This window comes from Pan paniscus, chromosome 18 (assembly GCF_029289425.2).
Source record: "Pan paniscus chromosome 18, NHGRI_mPanPan1-v2.0_pri, whole genome shotgun sequence".
NCBI classification, from domain to species: domain Eukaryota; kingdom Metazoa; phylum Chordata; class Mammalia; order Primates; family Hominidae; genus Pan; species Pan paniscus.
The window spans coordinates 36,431,004-36,450,091 of NC_073267.2; the positions used below are offsets into that span (position 1 = coordinate 36,431,004).

General features: G+C 42.6%; 1 pseudogene; it reads left to right on the forward strand.

Moving 5' to 3' along the window:
• Nucleotides 1–2,952: 2,952 nt before the first annotated feature.
• LOC134729299 (disintegrin and metalloproteinase domain-containing protein 21-like) lies at nt 2,953–11,132 on the forward strand (annotated as a pseudogene).
• The last annotated feature ends 7,956 nt before the right edge of the window (nt 11,133–19,088 follow it).

Consider the following 19,088-nt stretch of genomic DNA (forward strand, 5'->3'; position numbering starts at 1 on the left):
CATTAGCATAAAGTTCAGAAAGAATAATTAATAATAATTCTGTAGGAAAAGCCTGCAAGCACTAGGAGCTTCACAGTCTAACAGTATGAGCACATGCATCCTCCAGCAACTTACTCAATATTTCCAAGTCAGCCTGCTCCTATCTTGAATACCATCCAGTAATATCTGCCTCAGGTACACTAATATATGGTTCTCTCTGCAGGCTCCTCTCTCCTGAGATTTCAGGGGTTTTTTTCCTCTATGATATCAACTCAGATATGTTGAATGTTTTTTCTTTATTTGCAGTTTTGTACGTTTGTTGTTAATGGGGTCAGGATAATATCTTTTTTTTTTTTTTTTTGAGACGGAGTCTCACTCTGTCACCCAGGCTGGAGTGCAGTGGCGCAATCTCGGCTCACTGCAAGCCCCGCCTCCTGGGTTCACGCCATTCTCCCGCCTCAGTCTCCTGAGTAGCTGGGACTACAGGCGACTGCCACCACGTCCGGTGAATTTTTTGTATTTTTAGTGGAGATGGGGTTTCACCATTCACAGGATGGTCTCGATCTCGAGGTCAGGATAGTATCACAGTTTACTCATTTTTTGCATTCCCTTGCCGAGTACCTGCTTTTCTCCATAAAATCCATTAACTGAGATAACAAATCACCTTTTGTTACTGGTGAACAATTAGTTTGGCATATATTTATGTACTGGAATATAATGCAGCTTGAAATCAAGGCATGCCTCACTCATAAAAAAGTGTGGATAAATTCTCAAGTTATTGTGCAGAGTGAAAGAAGCTAAGGAATTAAGAGTAAATTTTATATAATTCATATGTAGAAACTTTACAAGATGCCACTATTAAAAATTAACATGAATAACATTTAAATTTTTCTGAGAATATGGTTTTGTGAATAATGAGGATGTGAGTTAAATTTGAGAGGAATAAGAAAAGATTTAGGGATTAATTATTCAAGACAATTGAAGTGCTGAGTGAATTGTTGCAAACATAGGTCTACATTTTTCAAATCATTCACTATAAATTTGAATTAACTATTTATTTATTATACTTGAATAAATCAATAACAAATAAATGAATATTTTTGTTAAAATGGAGCAATAAAAAGACTGATATTGGCAGAAGAAACATGACTAACTTCTGAAAATACACACACATGAACCGTGGTTCCCTCTGCATATTTGGGTAAATTACAGAAAGTTGTCATAACAGATGGGGAATCCTGCAGACTTCACTAGGCATGGGCCACGCTGCCCTGGAGTTGTCTCAGGGGAGCTGCCTCCTCCAGTGTTTAGCGCACAGGCCCAGATAATAGGACTAAATTTGTTTAGACGTGTAAACTTAGATGCACTGCACAACTGCTGTATTCTCTATGTAAATTATATTCTGTAAAATATAACATTGAAAGCTGCATTAAATATATTGTGTAAATATGTAAAAATAAAATCAGATTATGAGAGCTAAATGTTAATCAAGGCACAATCACATAATATAAATTTATATTTTCCTGAATGATGGAATTACTACCAATCTCCCCCAGGACACTTCATCTGCACGGAACCCGGCCCTCTCTTCAGATGTCCCACCCCAGAGCTTGCTATATAGTGGGGGACATGGAAATAGGGGCCTCCCTCTGCTGATGAAAACCAGCCTAGCCCTGACCCTGCAGCTCTGGGAGAGGAGCCCCAGCACTGGGATTCCGAGGCTTTCCATTCGGTGATCAGCACTGAACACAGAGGACTCACCATGGAGTTTGAGCTCAGCTGGGTTTTCCTTGTTGCTATTTTACAAGGTGATTCATGGAGAACTAAAGAGATTGAGTGTGAGTGAACATGAGTGAGAGAAACACTGGATATGTGTGGGAGTTTCTGACCAGTGTCTCTGTGTTTGCAGGTGTCCACTGTGAGGTGCAGCTGGTAGAGTCTGGGAGAGGCTTGGCCCAGCCTGGGGGGTACCTAAAACTCTCCGGTGCAGCCTCTGGATTCACCGTCGGTAGCTGGTACATGAGCTGGATCCACCAGGCTCCAGGGAAGGGTCTGGAGTGGGTCTCATACATTAGTAGTAGTGGTTGTAGCACAAACTACACAGACTCTGTGAAGGGCAGATTCACCATCTCCAGAGACAACTCAAAGAACACACTCTACCTGCAAATGAACAGCCTGAGAGTGGAGGACACGGCCGTGTATTACTGTGCAAGAGACACAGTGAGGGGAGGTCATTGTGCGCCCAGACACAAATCTCCCTGCAGGAACACAGGGTGGAATCAGCTGCAGGGGGCGCTCAGGAGCCACTGATCGGAGTCAGCCCCGGAGGCAGGTGCAGATGGAGGCTGATTTCCTGTCAGGATGTAGGACTTTCTCTACGTCTTAGTTTCGCCAGGGAACCTCTCTAAGTTTAGAATTCTTTGCCTAACAATGTCTTCGCTAAGTATTTGAAAGAGATTATTTTAATATGAAGAGCTATTCTCACATGCACAAAATGCAGATTGATGCTTACAGGGATGAAAAGTCCATCAATGATAGACTGGATTAAGAAAATGTGGCACATATACACAATGGAATACTATGCAGTCATAAAAATTGATGAGTGCGTGTCCTTTGTAGGGAAATGGATGAAGCTGGAAACTATCATTCTCAGCAAACTATCACAAGGACAAAAAACCAAACACCACATGTTCTCACTCACAGGTGGGAATTGAACAGTGAGAACACATGGACACAGGAAGGGGAACATCACACACCAGGGCCTGTTGTGGGGTGTGGGGAGAGGGGAGGGATAGCGTTAGGAGATATACCTAATGTAAATGATGAGTTAATGGGTGCAGCACACCAACATGGCACATGTATACATATGTAACAAACCTGCACGTTGTGCACATGTACACTAGAACTTAAAGTATAATAAAAAAAAAAAAAAAAATATATATATATATATATATATATATATATATATATATATAAAGTCCTCAAACATGGTCACCACGATCAGAGCCCTGAGTAAGCTCAGGGTTTCCTGATGAGTCTTCTCCAATCAGACCCAGGACAGGGACCTCAGTGAGCCTCCATGACTGGAACAGTCTTTACGGATCCTGATCACAGACGATAGAGGCTGGGCCAGGGTCAGTGTCATGTAGAACCTCACAGGTTTCACGTCTGATCCTTCTTCTGACACTAAATATGCAAATCAGCATCAACACTGATCTGGTGCTTCTTTTGTTCCTAATCCATTTACTTCCTTTTTCAGTCGTTGTTCTCATTTTTCCGTTTGCTTTTCCTGCTTTCTGGAAAAGGAAGATGTTTCCCTGTGGTCAAAATTCCAGGCCTCAAGCCCTTTCCTGGCGCTCAGGTGGGTCTCAGGCTGTGGCTGCTGCAGTCACGCGGGAGAGGCTGGTGGGACTTTCTTCACTCCTCGTCACTCAGGACCCTCCAATGTGTTGCATGGAGACTTATCTGGAAATGCAAGTTGCCAGTGGGAACTGAAGGGGCCAAGCTTGTTTGGTTAATGTGGGATGTGGATGTGGAGCTAATCCTGTTCTCAGAAACCTTCACAGAGTAACTTTCTTCACTAGCGGTGTGAGGGAGAGGGTGTGAAAGTTGTCAGAATCAAAATAGAACAACTTGAGTTAGAAACTTTACAGGTGAAGCTCGAGAAGGTCATGAATAGAGGGTTCTCATGCACACATCCTTGATAACAAGAACTACCATAAAAATACTCTACACAGCCGGGCGTGGTGGCTCACACCTGTAATCCCAGCACTTTGGGAGGCCAAGGTGGGCAGATCACCTGAGGTCAGGAGTTGGAGACCAGTCTGGCCAAGACGGTGAAACCCCGTCTCTACTAAAAAATACAAAAAACAAAAAATAGCCTGGCATGGTGGTGTATGCCTGTAGTCCCAGCTACTTGGGAGGCTGAGGCAGGAGAGTCGCTTGAACCCCGGAGGCAGAGGTTGCAGTGAGCCAAGATTGTGCCACTGCACTCCAGCCTGAGTGACAGAGTGACACTCTCACACACATGCACGCACACACACACACACACACAAATTATCTGCACAACTACCTTGAACAAAGGCTAAGGCTACCACAACAATAAGAGAATTAATACTGTGGGGATATCTGCCCTGCCACTCCCTGTCCAACCTTAAACTTATTCTACCCTTGTTATTGATTCTTCTACCCCCGGATAGTTGTCTCAAAACAGCTCATGTAAGCCTCCTCATTTATCCTTTAAAACACTTGTCTTCCTCTATCCACCTAAATGTGCCCATGCATATTCCCATTACAATGCTCATTTTCAAATAAATATTATTTGATTTTGGAGAATCTCTTTCTCTCTGATATTCAGGTGTGACAAAGTGCAGAGGGACATGCCACTTTCCTGTGCGATGTAGGGGATGACAATTTTGGGGGATGGCTGGAAACCTCCAATATCCTCAGGGCTGGCCATCAGTAAGTGCAGGCTGGAAGTCTCAGAAAGAGCTGAAGCTGCTTAATCACCCTGGAGTTTTACCTTCTCCAGATCTGCTCTGTTGGATTCAGGGCTAAGCTGGTTATCCATGATAATCTACCTAACATAGAGTCAACTGGTTACAGTTTTAATAATGTCTATTAAAAAATTCACACCACCACCCGGATTAGTGTTTTGTCAAATCAATACAAATTATTGTCCAGCTAAGTACACCATATGACAGATCATTAGCCATGGAGAAAAACATTTAACCTGAGTTCTAGGTTCTTATACTGTTAAAGGTGTAAAACCAATTATTTTAAAATCAGGCTATTTTTATTTTTGCTATTGAGTTACAGAAGTTTTATTTATATATTGGATATAAACACTTTTTCAGATACATGGTATATTATCCAATTCTGTAAGTTGGAATTATTTCGTTGCTTTGCAGAATCTTTTGTAAAATCTGGTCCCACTTGTTCAATTCTGCATTTTTTGTACGTGCTTTGAATGTAAAATCCAGAAAAAGATTGCTAATTTTTTCAGGGGTGGGAGTTTTACAATTACACATATTAGATTTAAATATTTAATGCATTTAGAGTTAATTTTTGTGTTTATTCTATCCTAAAATTCTTAATTCTTTGCATGTGAAAATCCAGTTTTCATAACATGCTCTTTGGAAGACACTATAATTTAGACATTGTATATCACCGGTTCTCATGCTGAAAATCAGCTGGCCATCAATATGTGGGTTTATATCTAAGCTCTCTGTATGCATTTATGCCAATACCATTCTGATTTATTACTCTATGTTTATAATAAATTTTGAGGCCTGGAAGTGTAATACCTCAAGCTTTATTCTTGCCTTGTTTCAGATATTAGACCAAAATATTCTAACCTTTTACTATTGAGTATAACAATAGCTGTGACTTTTCTTAATGGCTTTTATTATGTACAAGTTGTTTTGCTGTCTTCCTACTTTGTTCAGAGTTTTTATAATGAAACCCTGAATTTTTTCAAATTTTTTTTTATGTCTGTTGAAATGCTATTGAGATATTTTTTCTTTAGTTTTTTAATGTGGTGTACCAAATTGATTGATTTGAGGAGACTGAATCATCTGTGCAACTCAGAATAAATTTGAGTTAATCATGGTGTATGGTTTTTAAAAAAACTTTAGAACTTAGTTTACTAAATTTGGAGTGGTTAATTTTTGTCTACCAATGATATTGATCTATAATTTTATTTTCTTGTGGTGCCTTTGTCTATTAATGGTAATATTACTGGTAATAGTGTAATGGTAGCCTCAGAAATAGTTTGGAAGGTTGACTTTTCACAAGTTTTTGAAAGAGAGAATGGTTAGCATTACTTCTTTAAATGTTAATGCTCATTTTATGATGTAACATATAACCTATCATGGAGAATGTTCAATGTGTGCTCGAGAAGAATGTGTATTACATGGCTCTTGGTTCGAAGGTTCTATAACTGTCTTTCAGGTGAATTTGTCCAATAGTGTTGTTCAAATTCAGAGGCTTAAGAATTTTCTTTCTGGATTTGCTAAACATTATTGTAAGTGAGGTATTAAGGTCTTCTCTTATGTTGATATTGTTTTCTATTTCTCTCTTTATATCTCTTAAAGTTTGCTTAATGCAGTTGTATTTGAATTTGTACACATGTGTGAAAAATAATAATTGCTAAGTGAGTTTCATGGTACAGTCACATTATAAGTAATCATATTTTCCCAAGTGCTACTGTTGCCAATGAACTCCTCCAGGTGTCTCACATCTGCTCTGGGCTCTGCCCTCTCCTCAGGCATCCCACATCACAGCTTGCTACAGAGGAGAAGGCAGGAAAACAGGGCCCTCTCTCTCCGAGTGAAAACAAGCGCAGACCTGACCCTGCAGCTCTGAGAGAAGACCCACAGCCCTGGGATTCCCAGGGGTTTCCATCTGGTAATCAGGACTGAACACAGAAGACTCAGTATGGGAGAAATACACGAAATATTTGTTCTCAGACATGAGACACCCACAGAGGGCCCCCTGTGTCCTTCCCTGAGAACTGATCAGCTCTTGCATCTGAAGAAATGACCAAAGACCAGGAGAGAACCATACAGAAGCATCGGAGGGACAGCACCTGGGGCTCTCATGGGGTCAGGAATAGTGTCTGTTCCCAATAGATGGACTAAGTAAAAAGTATCATAATTCACAAGGGTTTAACATAGCACAGAAGAAAAAGTTACCCTATACCAACTGTTGATCTTGTGAACCCAGGAAGTCTGAGACAGATCTCAGTTAATTTGGAAAGTTTTCTTTGCCAGGGTTGAGGACACACCTGTGACACAGCCTCAGGAAGTCCTGATGACATGTGCCCCAGGTGGTTGGGCACAGCTGGATTTGCACATTTCAGGGAGACATGAGACATCAATCAATATAAGTAAGAAGGACATTAGTTCCATCCAGAAAGGCTGAGACAACTCAAAACAAGTCCTCCCCACTCAGGGCTTCCAGGTCACAGGTAGGTGAGAGACAGATGGTTGCATTCTTTTCAGTTTCTGATAAGTGTTTGCAAAGGAGGCCATGAGAATATGCATCTATCTCTGTGACCAGAGGGACAACTTTTAATAGACTGGGAGGCAGATTTGCCCTGAGTGGTTCCCAGCTTGACGGGGCCCAAGATATTTTCCTTTCACAATATGGTAACTTCAAACAAAACTTCAAAGCCACAACAAAATGAAACAACAACAAAAAGGATAAGACATGGGTACTTATTAAGAGTAGAAAAATATTCAAACCCCAAGGAAAATATTGGCAGTATCTACCTCCACATGACGAAGGAGTAAGCAATGTGAGCCACAGAAAGGAGCACTATTAACCCACAGAGTGACCGAGAATAACATGGGTGATGCGAGGGCATTGAACACACATCATTGTACTTTGTAGATTCAGAAAGCAACAGAAAAGATTGACAGTGGTAAAAGAGACAGAGCCCTGCTTCCCTCTCCCTTTTCCCTTCCCGATGAGCCCTCACAGCCGTGACCCTCAGCCTCATCCTGCAGTGCAGCAGCTGCCATCCTGTCCAGGCCCACCCCCTGCCCCGCCCTGGGACTGTTACCTTATTCTCTCCCGGAGTCCAGGTGCCCCGGCGTGTGGTGTGGGAGCCTGGGGAGGCCCTTTGTTCTCTGTCAGGGTCTCCCTGGGAGGGACGCAGCCACCGCAGCTGGTTGGGGCCTGGCTTTGCCGAGGACAGTCCTTTCCTTTCCCATTGTCTTTGGATGACTATCCCTGGGCTGGGACATGAGGCAGGCAGAGGCGCGGGTCACCCTTAGGGCCCCCCTCTTGCTGCTGGGGCTCTGGGTGCTCCTGACTCCAGTCCGGTGTTCTCAAGGCCATCCCTCGTGGCACTACGCATCCTCCGAGGTGGTGATTCCCAGGAAGGAGACGCACCATGGCAAAGACCTTCAGTTTCTTGGCTGGCTGTCCTACAGCCTGCATTTTGGGGGTCAAAGACACATCATTCACATGCGGAGGAAACACCTTCTTTGGCCCAGACATCTGCTGGTGACAACTCAGGATGACCAAGGAGCCTTGCAGATGGATGACCCCTACATCCCTCCAGACTGCTACTATCTCAGCTACCTGGAGGAGGTTCCTCTGTCCATGGTCACCGTCGACATGTGCTGTGGGGGCCTCAGAGGCATCATGAAGCTGGACGACCTTGCCTATGAAATCAAACCCCTCCAGGATTCCCGCAGGCTTGAACATGTTGTTTCTCAGATAGTGGCCGAGCCCAACGCAACGGGGCCCACATTTAGAGATGGTGACAATGAGGAGACAGACCCCCTGTTCTCTGAAGCAAATGACAGCATGAATCCCAGGATATCTAATTTGCTGTATAGTTCTCATAGAGGCAATATAAAAGGCCACGTTCAATGTTCCAATTCATATTGTCGTGTAGATGACAATATTACAACTTGTTCCAAGGAGATGGTCCAGATGTTCAGTCTCATTGACAGCATTGTTCAAAATATTGATCTGCGGTACTATATTTATCTTTTGACCATATATAATAATTGTGACCCAGCCCCTGTGAATGACTATTGAGTTCAGAGTGCAATGTTTACCTATTTTAGAACAACCTTTTTTGATACTTTTCGTGTTCATTCACCCACACTACTTATTAAAGAGGCGCCACATGAATGTAACTATGAACCACAAAGGTATAGCTTCTGTACACATTTAGGCCTATTACACATTGGTACTCTAGGCAGACATTATTTATTAGTAGCCGTCGTAACAGCCCAGACACTGATGAGAAGTACTGGTGAGAAGTACTGGTGATGATAACTACTGCACATGTCAGAAAAGGGCCTTCTGCATTATGCAGCAATATCCTGGGATGACAGATGCGTTCAGTAACTGTTCTTATGGACATGCACAAAATTGTTTTGTACATTCAGCCCGGTGTGTTTTCGAAGCACTTGCTCCTGTGTATAATGAAACCATGACAATGGTTCGCTGTGGAAACCTCATAGCGGATGGGAGGGAGGAATGTGACTGTGGCTCCTTCAAGTAGTGTTATGCCAGTTATTGCTGCCGAAGTGACTGTCGCTTAACACCGGGGAGCATCTGTCATATAGGAGAGTGCTGTACAAACTGCAGCTACTCCCCACCAGGGACTCTCTGCAGACCTATCCAAAATATATGTGACCTTCCAGAGTACTGTCACGGGACCACCGTGACATGCCCCGCAAACTTTTATACGCAAGATGGAACCCCGTGCACTGAAGAAGGCTACTGCTATCATGGGAACTGCACTGACCGCAATGTGCGCTGCAAGGTGTTCTTTGGTGTCAGTGCTGAGGAGGCTCCTGAGGTCTGCTATGACATAAATCTTGAAAGTTACCGATTTGGACATTGTACTCGACAACAAACAGCTCTCAACAACCAGGCTTTTGCAGGAATAGATAAGTTTTGTGGAAGACTGCAGTGTACCAATGTGACCCATCTTCCCCGGCTGCAGGAACATGTTTCATTCCATCACTCAGTGAGAGGAGGATTTCAGTGTTTTGGACTGGATGAACACCGTGCAACAGACACAACTGATGTTGGGTATGTGATAGATGGCACTCCTTGTGTTCATGGAAACTTCTGTAATAACACCAGGTGCAATGCGACTATCACTTCACTGGGCTACGACTGTCGCCCTGAGAAGTGCAGTCATAGAGGGGTGTGCAACAACAGAAGGAACTGCCATTGCCATATAGGCTGGGATCCTCCACTGTGCCTAAGAAGAGGTGCTGGTGGGAGTGTCAACAGCGGGCCACCTCCAAAAAGAACACGTTCGGTCAAACAAAGCCAACAATCAGTGATGTATCTGAGAGTGGTCTTTGGTCGTATTTACACCTTCATAATTGCACTGCTCTTTGGGATGGCCACAAATGTGTGAACTATCAGGACCACCACTGTTAAGGAATGGACAGTTACTAACCCTGAATAAGACTAATTCAGCCTCCTGATCCCTGTAAAGATACAGAGACTATAACAGCAAAATCTATGGAACAGCATCAAGGGAAGAGATGGCAAAGCTCAAGTCCACATTTCTTGAAGTCCACAGGAGGCACAGGGTCCTGTCTCACATCATGGGGGAAACGGGAGGCACTGGCTTCGCTTCTGTCCAGGTTCTTGTAGGTCACTGATGCTCGCTCTGAAATAAATCTTCAAAAACACATTTTGGTGCCTTCCACATTTTCTTAGACTCCGCTGGGATCCCAAACTTGGCCAGAACCTCTGGCCTGGAGAGACCTGAGTGAGCATCTGGCTCTTGACCTGAGGTTGCTGGTCCCGGAATTAACGGAAGTTGCCACCAGCTCCTTACAGGGCACATTCATGACATTTCTCCAGAAGAGAACTCCAGAGCAATGAGCTTCCTCATTCCCCAGGTAGTCTGTCCTTCTCTAAACCCGAAGTCAGTTTAGGGTGATCCAGGGCTACTCCCTGTTCCCTGTCTGTTCCTCACGGGGGTGCTGTGGGCTTTGCAGTGAGAGGAACTTGGGTTCAAATACCCCACCAAGCAAATCCCCCTACCTGGGGCCAAGCTTCCCATATGTGGGAAAATGAATCCCTGAGGTTGATTGCTGCAAATTCAACTAGAAAAATAGGTAGATGTGCGGGGCAAGCTCTCTGGCATTTAGTGTGAGCTCCGTGAGTGGCAGCTGCCCCCTTCCTTCCTGCCCCCACAATTCCTTGAACTGAAATGGGAAGGAAAGCTGAGTAAGTCGTGATGAGGAAGAGAAACCAGGCTTGTAGCAGCACAGGCTGGTCCAGGTGTAAAACAGGGCTAGGTGTGTCGCTGAGTTATTGTAAAGGAAAATGGAAGTTAAATGTATAAATAACCGAATGAGATAACATTTTATTTTAAATTAAAATTCACAATAATATTGACTTTTAAAATGCAGTGTAGATATGTCACAGAGAATTTCAAAGGCAAAGCCCACCCAACGGAAGAAATCACCCTTCCCATACCATCCACAGAAAACCGCTGATATTCTAGGGTAGTACTGAGATCTAGCATTTTTCTGAATACATCTGTGGTTCTAGATGTTCTGCTTCCATAGATATTGTTTAGAATTCCCACCGCTTTCTCCAAACACAGCTTGATATCCTTTCTCTGAACCTGCTTAGAAATTTCCTCCATTCAGCTGTCATAAAGATGTGAGCAATCCATTCCTGTGCCTCTCTCAGTGTATTCTATTATTTTGTGGGTGAACGCTAATGGACAGTGAGTGTGAGGTCAGTGAATACAATGCCCTCCACCTGTGTGTCCTTCGGGTGTGAGGGGTTTTGCTGATAGAGCAGCAGGCCCCGTCCCACCCTTTATGCATCTCTGCCCGCCACCTCATGCTCCAGCTGACCTCTCCCCTGTGGCCTGGGGGCTTCCCTGGGGGAATGACCTCCCCTCTCTCCAGGGCCCACCCACTCAGTGCCCATGCAAGACCACCGTGCTTGGCACAGCCCCACCTTGTGTCAGGGCCTGTGTCTCCTGCCCCACCCCCTAAACAGATGGGACCCGCTGGGACACTGCTCAGGGCAGGGGGCGGAGGTATGTGCAGAAGGAAGGCAAATGTGCACTCTGTTGGAGAAATATTATAGGTAGTTTGAGCAAAAAATCTAATGCCATGTGAACTTTTAGAATGATACATATTTTAACAAAGATTGCGACCAATAGAGTTCATATTGAAGTCAGGTAAACACTATTTAGAGCAACAACAATATCAAAAACACAAGCCAACAGTTCACCAAGAGAAACCACCATTAACCCCATGGAAATGGTCTTTCAAGAACATCAGCACTTAAATCCTCCAAATCTGCCTGCCTCAGCACCTGTTGTCTTGAACTGTCCTTCTGTGTGTTCTAATCACTCCTAAACACGGGGCCTGCACTGTGGGAGATCCAAGCTGTGCCAGGTGGAGGGAGCAGGACAACTGTTACCAGGTTGTTTGTGTGGATGCCGAGGCCACTCGAGCAGGTGTAAACTCCCACCTGTGGGTCAGAGAAGAGAGCACAGGAGACATGTCCTGGGCATAGGGTGAGGGAGAGCTGTGGGGGCTCTGGGTTCTGAGGAGGGTTCTGGCCTGGCAGGGACAAGACCAACCAGCACGTGAGGCCAGGCGGGAGTCTGGACCTCTGAGGCTGCAAGGGTCATGGGCTGCTTGGCCCAAGGGGCTGTCCTGGTTCTCTAAGGAGTAATTTCAAACATTCCTTCTTCCTCCCATCCCTCTCCTTCTCTCTTTCTGGGGTGGGTCCACTCCCAGAGCCTGCAACTCCCAAATCCTCTTTGACGGGTCCTCGGCTTCACTCTGCATCCATCCTGAGCATCGATCTTCCAATTCCATCCTCTTCTCCTCTGCTGTGTCTAAGCTGCTGTGAAGCCACCTGCTGTAATTTACTGTTTTATATTTAATATTGTAGCATACATCTGTTCTGTTTCCTTCATCATAAATGCTTCATTTCATGCTCAGCATCTGAGAAAACAAGGCCTTGTCAGCTGTCACCTCCTGCCATTCTCTGTTTCCTTCCTCCTATCCCCATGTTTGCTCATCATGTCCAGTCTCCTGCCATCCTGAACGCTTCTGATGGAAGGTCCGAGATGTCTCATGAGCATTGTGAAAATTCTTTGTAATGTGACATTGTTCCAGGCAGGAATTCTCCCTCACCCACCCCTGGAAGTCAAGTAGAGGCAGATTGCCATGCTCAATCAAAGACTGAGCTAACTTAACAGTGGCTTTGGTTTTAAGGTTTGTCCAATCCCCAGGGCACAGGATTTCAGGAAGTTCAGGTGACAGTCTGGGTGTTACCCTTCAGGAGGTTGTAAAGTCCATTTCACCTAGTCTACACCACAGACTATGGAAACTATACATATATATAGTGCTGTCCCTCTAGAGAACCCTAATATGTATATATAATATATATAACATGCCCTGTCATTAAGATCAATGGGAAACTACAACAGTATATATATATATATATAAATATATATATATAATATAATATATATAATATAGATAATATATACTATATATTATCTATATACTATAATATATAATATATATTTTATTATTATATATTATATTATATATTATATAATACATATATAATATTATATATGTATATATTATATAATACATATATAATATTATATATGTATATATGTATATAATACATATATAATATTATATATGTATATATGTATATAATACATATATAATATTATATATGTATATATGTATATAATACATATATAATATTATATATGTATATATGTATATAATACATATATAATATTATAATATAATGTATATAATACATATATATTATATTATATATAGTATATATACTATATATAGATAATATATATAGCATATATATTATCTATATTATATATTATGTATATATTGGAGTTTATTGAGGAGTATTAAACTCACACAATCACAAGGTCCCACAGTAGGCCACCTGCAAGCTGAGGAGCAAGGAATCCAGTCGGAGTCCCAAAGCTGAAGAACTTAAAGTCCGATGTTCAAGGGCAGAAAGCATCCAGCACAGGAGAAAGATGTAGGCTGGGAGGCTAAGCCAGTCTAGTCTTTTCCCGTTTTCTGCCTGCTTTATATCCTGGCCACACTGGCAGCTGATTAGATGGTGCCCACCTAGATTAAGGGCGGGTCTGCCTTTCCCAGCTCACTGGCTCAAATGTTAATCTCCTTTGGCAACACCCTCACAGACACACCCAGGATCAATACTTTGCATGCTTCAATCCAATCAAGTTGACATTCAGTATTAACCATCACAAGTCCACCCCTTGTCAACTTGAACCCATATGAATCTCCTGAGATCATACATAATCTTCAAATAAAGACAATAATAAGGTCATAATTACACCTAATGTAATACAACTATCTTTTGTACAACAAGAAATGCACCAATCCCCAACCCAAATGCTATTAGGTAAAGTTAAGAACACTTAAATGCTGATATGAAGTCAATAAATTTTATATCACATGATAAAGGAAAAAGAAATAAAATGAAGGAATTTTCTTAGTACAAGCATATACCTGGACAAACATATTTTTAACAAAAGAATAAGGAAATACTGATGACAATTACAGTCCTCATTTCTGCAACTGATCACGTGGTTGTAGCTGGTATTGATGACTACCTTCTTCTACTACCCATTCTGTGTTCCCTTTGCCTTCAGCAAGCATCACAGCAGGTCATGCTTTTTTTCCTAGTGGAGTGACACAAACCTTCATTCCTGAAGGGTCTGGGTCATTTGTAGTCCTGCCTGGATTGGGCTGTTGTAGTTTCCCATTGATCTTAATGACAGGGCATGGTAATGTTAAGAGACACCCCAATGGATCTCCTGTATTCCATACATACTCTTCCTTACCTCCATTGTGGAGAAATAGACTGATTGCTTCTTGATAGTCCAGGTCAGCCACCCAGCTAACACTGTAACTCCCTTCTTAGCCTGTGGACTTAAAGGTAGGAGGAGCCCAAAGTGTCCAGGTGGCAATCTTAACTTCCAGTGTAATGGAATTGTTGTTGTGTCTCCTGATGGCAGCATTATTCCCACTGGAACTAAGACCTCTAGGCCAACAGAATGTAATGTCATGGGAACAAGAAGCAAAAATTGTGCTAGTGAATCACCAGGGGTGATGGTAAGTGGTGCCACTTCCACTTCCACCCCTTGATTCCGAGATCCATGAATTATGGCTATGGGAGAAACAGTACCATATATTGGATGCTGGTTCAGAGCATACACGGCCTTCTGGAGAGCTTTGCCCCAGCCCTGCAAAGTATTGCAGCCTAGTTGGCATTGTAACTGTGACTGTGAAAGGCCATTCAATTTTTCTGTCAATCCAGCTGCTTCAGGTTGATGGGGAACATGGTAAGACAAGTGTATCCCATGAGCATGAGCCCACTGGCACACGTCTTTAGCCGTAAAAGGAGTGCCTTGGTCAGAGGCAATGCTATGTGGAATACTGTGACAGTGGATAAGGCATTCCATGAGTCCACAGATGGCAGTCTTGGCAGAAGCATTACATGCAGGATAGGTAAACCCATATGTGGAGTAAGTGTCTGTTTCAGTGAGGACAAACCTCTGCCTTTTCCAGGATGGAAGAGGTCCAATATAATCCAAGAGACACAGAGCCAAACCAGATCATGCCACCCCAGCCCCTCCCAAATCTTATGTCCTCTTTGCATTTCAAAACCAATCATGCCTTCCCAATAGTACCCCAACATCTTAACTCATGTCAGCATTAACTCAAATGCCCAAGTCCAAAGTCACATTGGAGACAAGGCAGGTCGCTTCCATCTAGGAACCTGTAAAATGAAAAACAAGTCAGTTACTTCCAAGAAACAATGGGGGTACAGGCATTAGATAAATGCTCCCATTTCAGATGGGAGAAATGTGTGAGAAACATGTTCTGAGGGGGGCATATTCCTCAGTGCAAGAACCTCTGTCCACAAACGTTCATCAATAGAGCAAGGCATGCATGTCCAGAAGCAGGATTAGGGCATGGAACATCAGTATCACACTCTTGTATGGCTGATATGTCATTTAGCTTCCCTTTCTCATCATGGATCAAACTTTGAGCTATGAAATGCTCTATCTCATGAATATGCAAATAACCTGAGATCCACTGAGGTAAATATGGGTATGTCTGTGCTCTGAAAGCATCACCCAACAACCGTATCCCTCCTCTAGAGAATCCTCTGAGAGCACGGCTCCTCACCATGGACTGGACCTGGAGGATCGTCTTCTTGGTGGCAGCAGCCACAGGTAAGGGGCTCCCAGGTCCCAGTGATGAGAAGGGGATTAAGTCCAGTCAAAGGGGCTTTCATCCACTTCTGTGTCCTCCCCACAGGTGCTCACTCCCAGGTGCGGCTAGTGCAGTCTGGGGCTGAGGTGAAGAAGCCTGGTCCTCAGTGAAGGTCTCCTACAAGGCTTTACAAGCTCTGCTATGCAGTGAGTGCAACAAGCCCATGGACAAGGCCTTGAGTGGATTAGATGGATCATCGCGGGCAATGGTAACACAGGCTATGCACAGAACATCCAGGCCAGAGTCAACATGACCACATACATGCCTACGAGCACAGCCTACATGGAGCTGAGCAGCCTGAGATCTGAGGACATGGCCGTGTATTGCTGTGTGAGAGACACAGTGTGAAAACCCACATCCTGAGAGTGTCAAAAACCCCAGGAAGGAGGCAGCTGTGCTGGCATGGAGGAGATGACAAAGATTATTAGATTGAAGACTTTCTTAGAAAATGATATTAAGTCATTAACGAGAAGGAACAATATAAATGTGTATTTGAGAAATTTTAGTTATTTGGAAGATTTTTCATACCTTTAGTCTGTAAGCAAATTTCAGGGATTGGAGAATGAATCAAATGAATAAAGCTGATATAGAATTTCCTCTGAAGGTATCTTTGTAAACATCAATTTCTGAGTCAGTGTTGTAAATATTTTGGAACACAGACACAAGTTCACATTTTAACTCCACCTTTTTATCTATTAAAAAACACCAAAAATAGGCTGGGCGCGGTGGCTCATGCTTGTAATCCCAGGACTTTGGGAGGTTGAGGCGGGCAGATCGCAAAGTCAGGAGATCAAGACCACCCTGGCTAACATGGTGAAACCCCGTCTCCAGTAAAAAATACAAAAAATTAGCCGGGCGTGGTGGTGGGCGCCTGTAGTCCCAGCTACTTGGAAGGCCGAGGCAGAAGAATGGCATGAACCCAGGAGGCGGAGCTTGCAGTGAGCCGAGATCACGCCACTGCACTCCAACCTGGGCAACAGAGCCAGACTCGGTCTCAAAAAAAAAAAAAAAGAACCAAAAATATCTCATTTCGTGAATGTAGCGTTTTGAATTCCCACTATCAATGCATTATAGTTCTTGGTTTTCCACATTCATATTGCTATTTATCATTATGAGAATTGTGTGTTTTAACCATTCTAATAGGTGAGTAATGGCATCTAATTTCTGTTTAAATGCACATGCTCCTAATAAAAAATTCATACTTAACAATTTTCATATAATTTTTGGTGAGATCCCTCTCTTGATATTTGGTTCATTTTTAACTGCATTGCTTTCTTTTGATTAGTTGTAAGTATACTTGCATATTTATTATAAAAATCTTTTAACAAATTAAAATAACTTAACAAATATGTGATTTGGAAGTATTTTCTCCAAGTCTCTAGTTGCCTTTGTCTCCCTTATCAGTGTGTATTGTGGAAAAATGTGTGTGTGTGTATGTATGTGTGTGTTTAAAAATTTAGGTAAAAAATGTATAATTTTATTCCTTAAAGATCATGTCTTTGACATTATATCTGAAATATCATTATAAAATACACTAATAGTGATTTTTTTGCATGTCTCTAATCTCAGCCCACAATCAACTCATGAGTGTTTAAACTTCACCTACTTGATTGGAGGACTATCCACCTGAGATATTTGGAGTACTTCTGTAAGGAGATGTGTTCTTCTTCCCATTATTTCTTTATTTAATCATCTATTAATATCCATATTGGTTTATGGATGTCTATTTCATACTCTGAAGAAGATCCATGCTACATTATTCATTTTATTGTTCAAATCACCACAACTTTATTAGGTGCTGGGAGCTCATTTAGTTTGGATGCTGCATCCTTACAGCACACCTCATTCTTTTGTTTTTGAACACTTCCCTGTTTCCTGATGTTACAATAAATTCTAAGCTCGTTTTCCATATTACCTTTTTCATATATATATATATATAATCACTGATATTGTTAAATATTGCTTGTTTCTGATGTTAAAGAATGGTATTAAATAAAAAATTGTGATACTGGCTCTGTGTGTTGTTAATGTGGTATAAGTACTTCTAGGACATCTCCACCAACTGGCCTAGTAAATGTGCATGTTTATATGAACCCATGTTTATGGACTCATTGAAACTATTTATATATCTAATCTTCTGTAACTTTATTAACTTGAAAATGAGAATACACTGGTGTCTCCAGCCAACAATGTTACTACATGGACCTTTCTACCCTTCCTTCCTTGAGTGTCCATAATACCCACTGCAAAGTGAGGAACCCCATACCACCGTATGCCATTTTATTATTTAGCTGCACAATTTCAGGAAACATGCATAGCAATATCAGAGATGTAAAGTGGTACCCTTGTTTGAAACATGCTTATCTACTAGAATAGAGTGCTTATGTGCAATTTCTTTACACTTTAAACTTACATAATTGTAGGGAGACCCCCTGAAACTATTGCTACGGAATAAAAGATGAAATGCTCCTGATTATTGTAAATACAAAATTGCATGCAGGATTGTGTAAAGACAATGCCAGGTTGGACTGCCAGAATGAGCCAACAGCACGTGATGTGCTTTCCCCTGTAGAGAGCCTATGAATGGACGTGCAATCAGGGAGGTTTCACATCACCAAGATTCCTATCCCAGAAAAGCAGATATTCATAGCTCTGGGAATGGAATGCGACCCTTGTGGAGAGCCTATAAACGGATGCATAGGGGGCACCTGTCCATATGGATAAGATAGGGCTATAAACACCCTCATCTTGCCACGGCTCTTCTAGGCCTCTTTAGGGTTAAGGCATACTCCCTTCTGAGAATTTCTGGTCTAACTGGTTGTCTAGCTTCACGTCCTGTTTCCGTGGATTGTTTGTAACCAGCTTTTGTTGCAGTTGTTACTGTTGATTAATACCTTGCTAATCATAGGTTATGGAAAGATTGTGTTTCTGTTTTAAGGCTCTGTTAGAAATTACTGGCGCACACACTATATTGTAAATTCTTATCTCTGTGTACTGTACTTCTACATACAAATGTTATGTTAAAGAATTACTTCATCCCCATGTCACCATCTCACCTCATAATCAAATGACCCTAAATCCCTCACTGACCTACCCCCACCCTCACTAAACTTAATAATAAATGCTGGTACATCCAGTGCATTGTTGGCACTGTGGGACCAGTAGGTGGTGACCCCCCTGGACCCAGCTTTCACTGTCTTGTGTGTGTCTATTATTTCTCAACCTGCCAATCTGCCTGGGAACAAAGAGAGAGCCCCATTGCATTGTGGGCTGCTG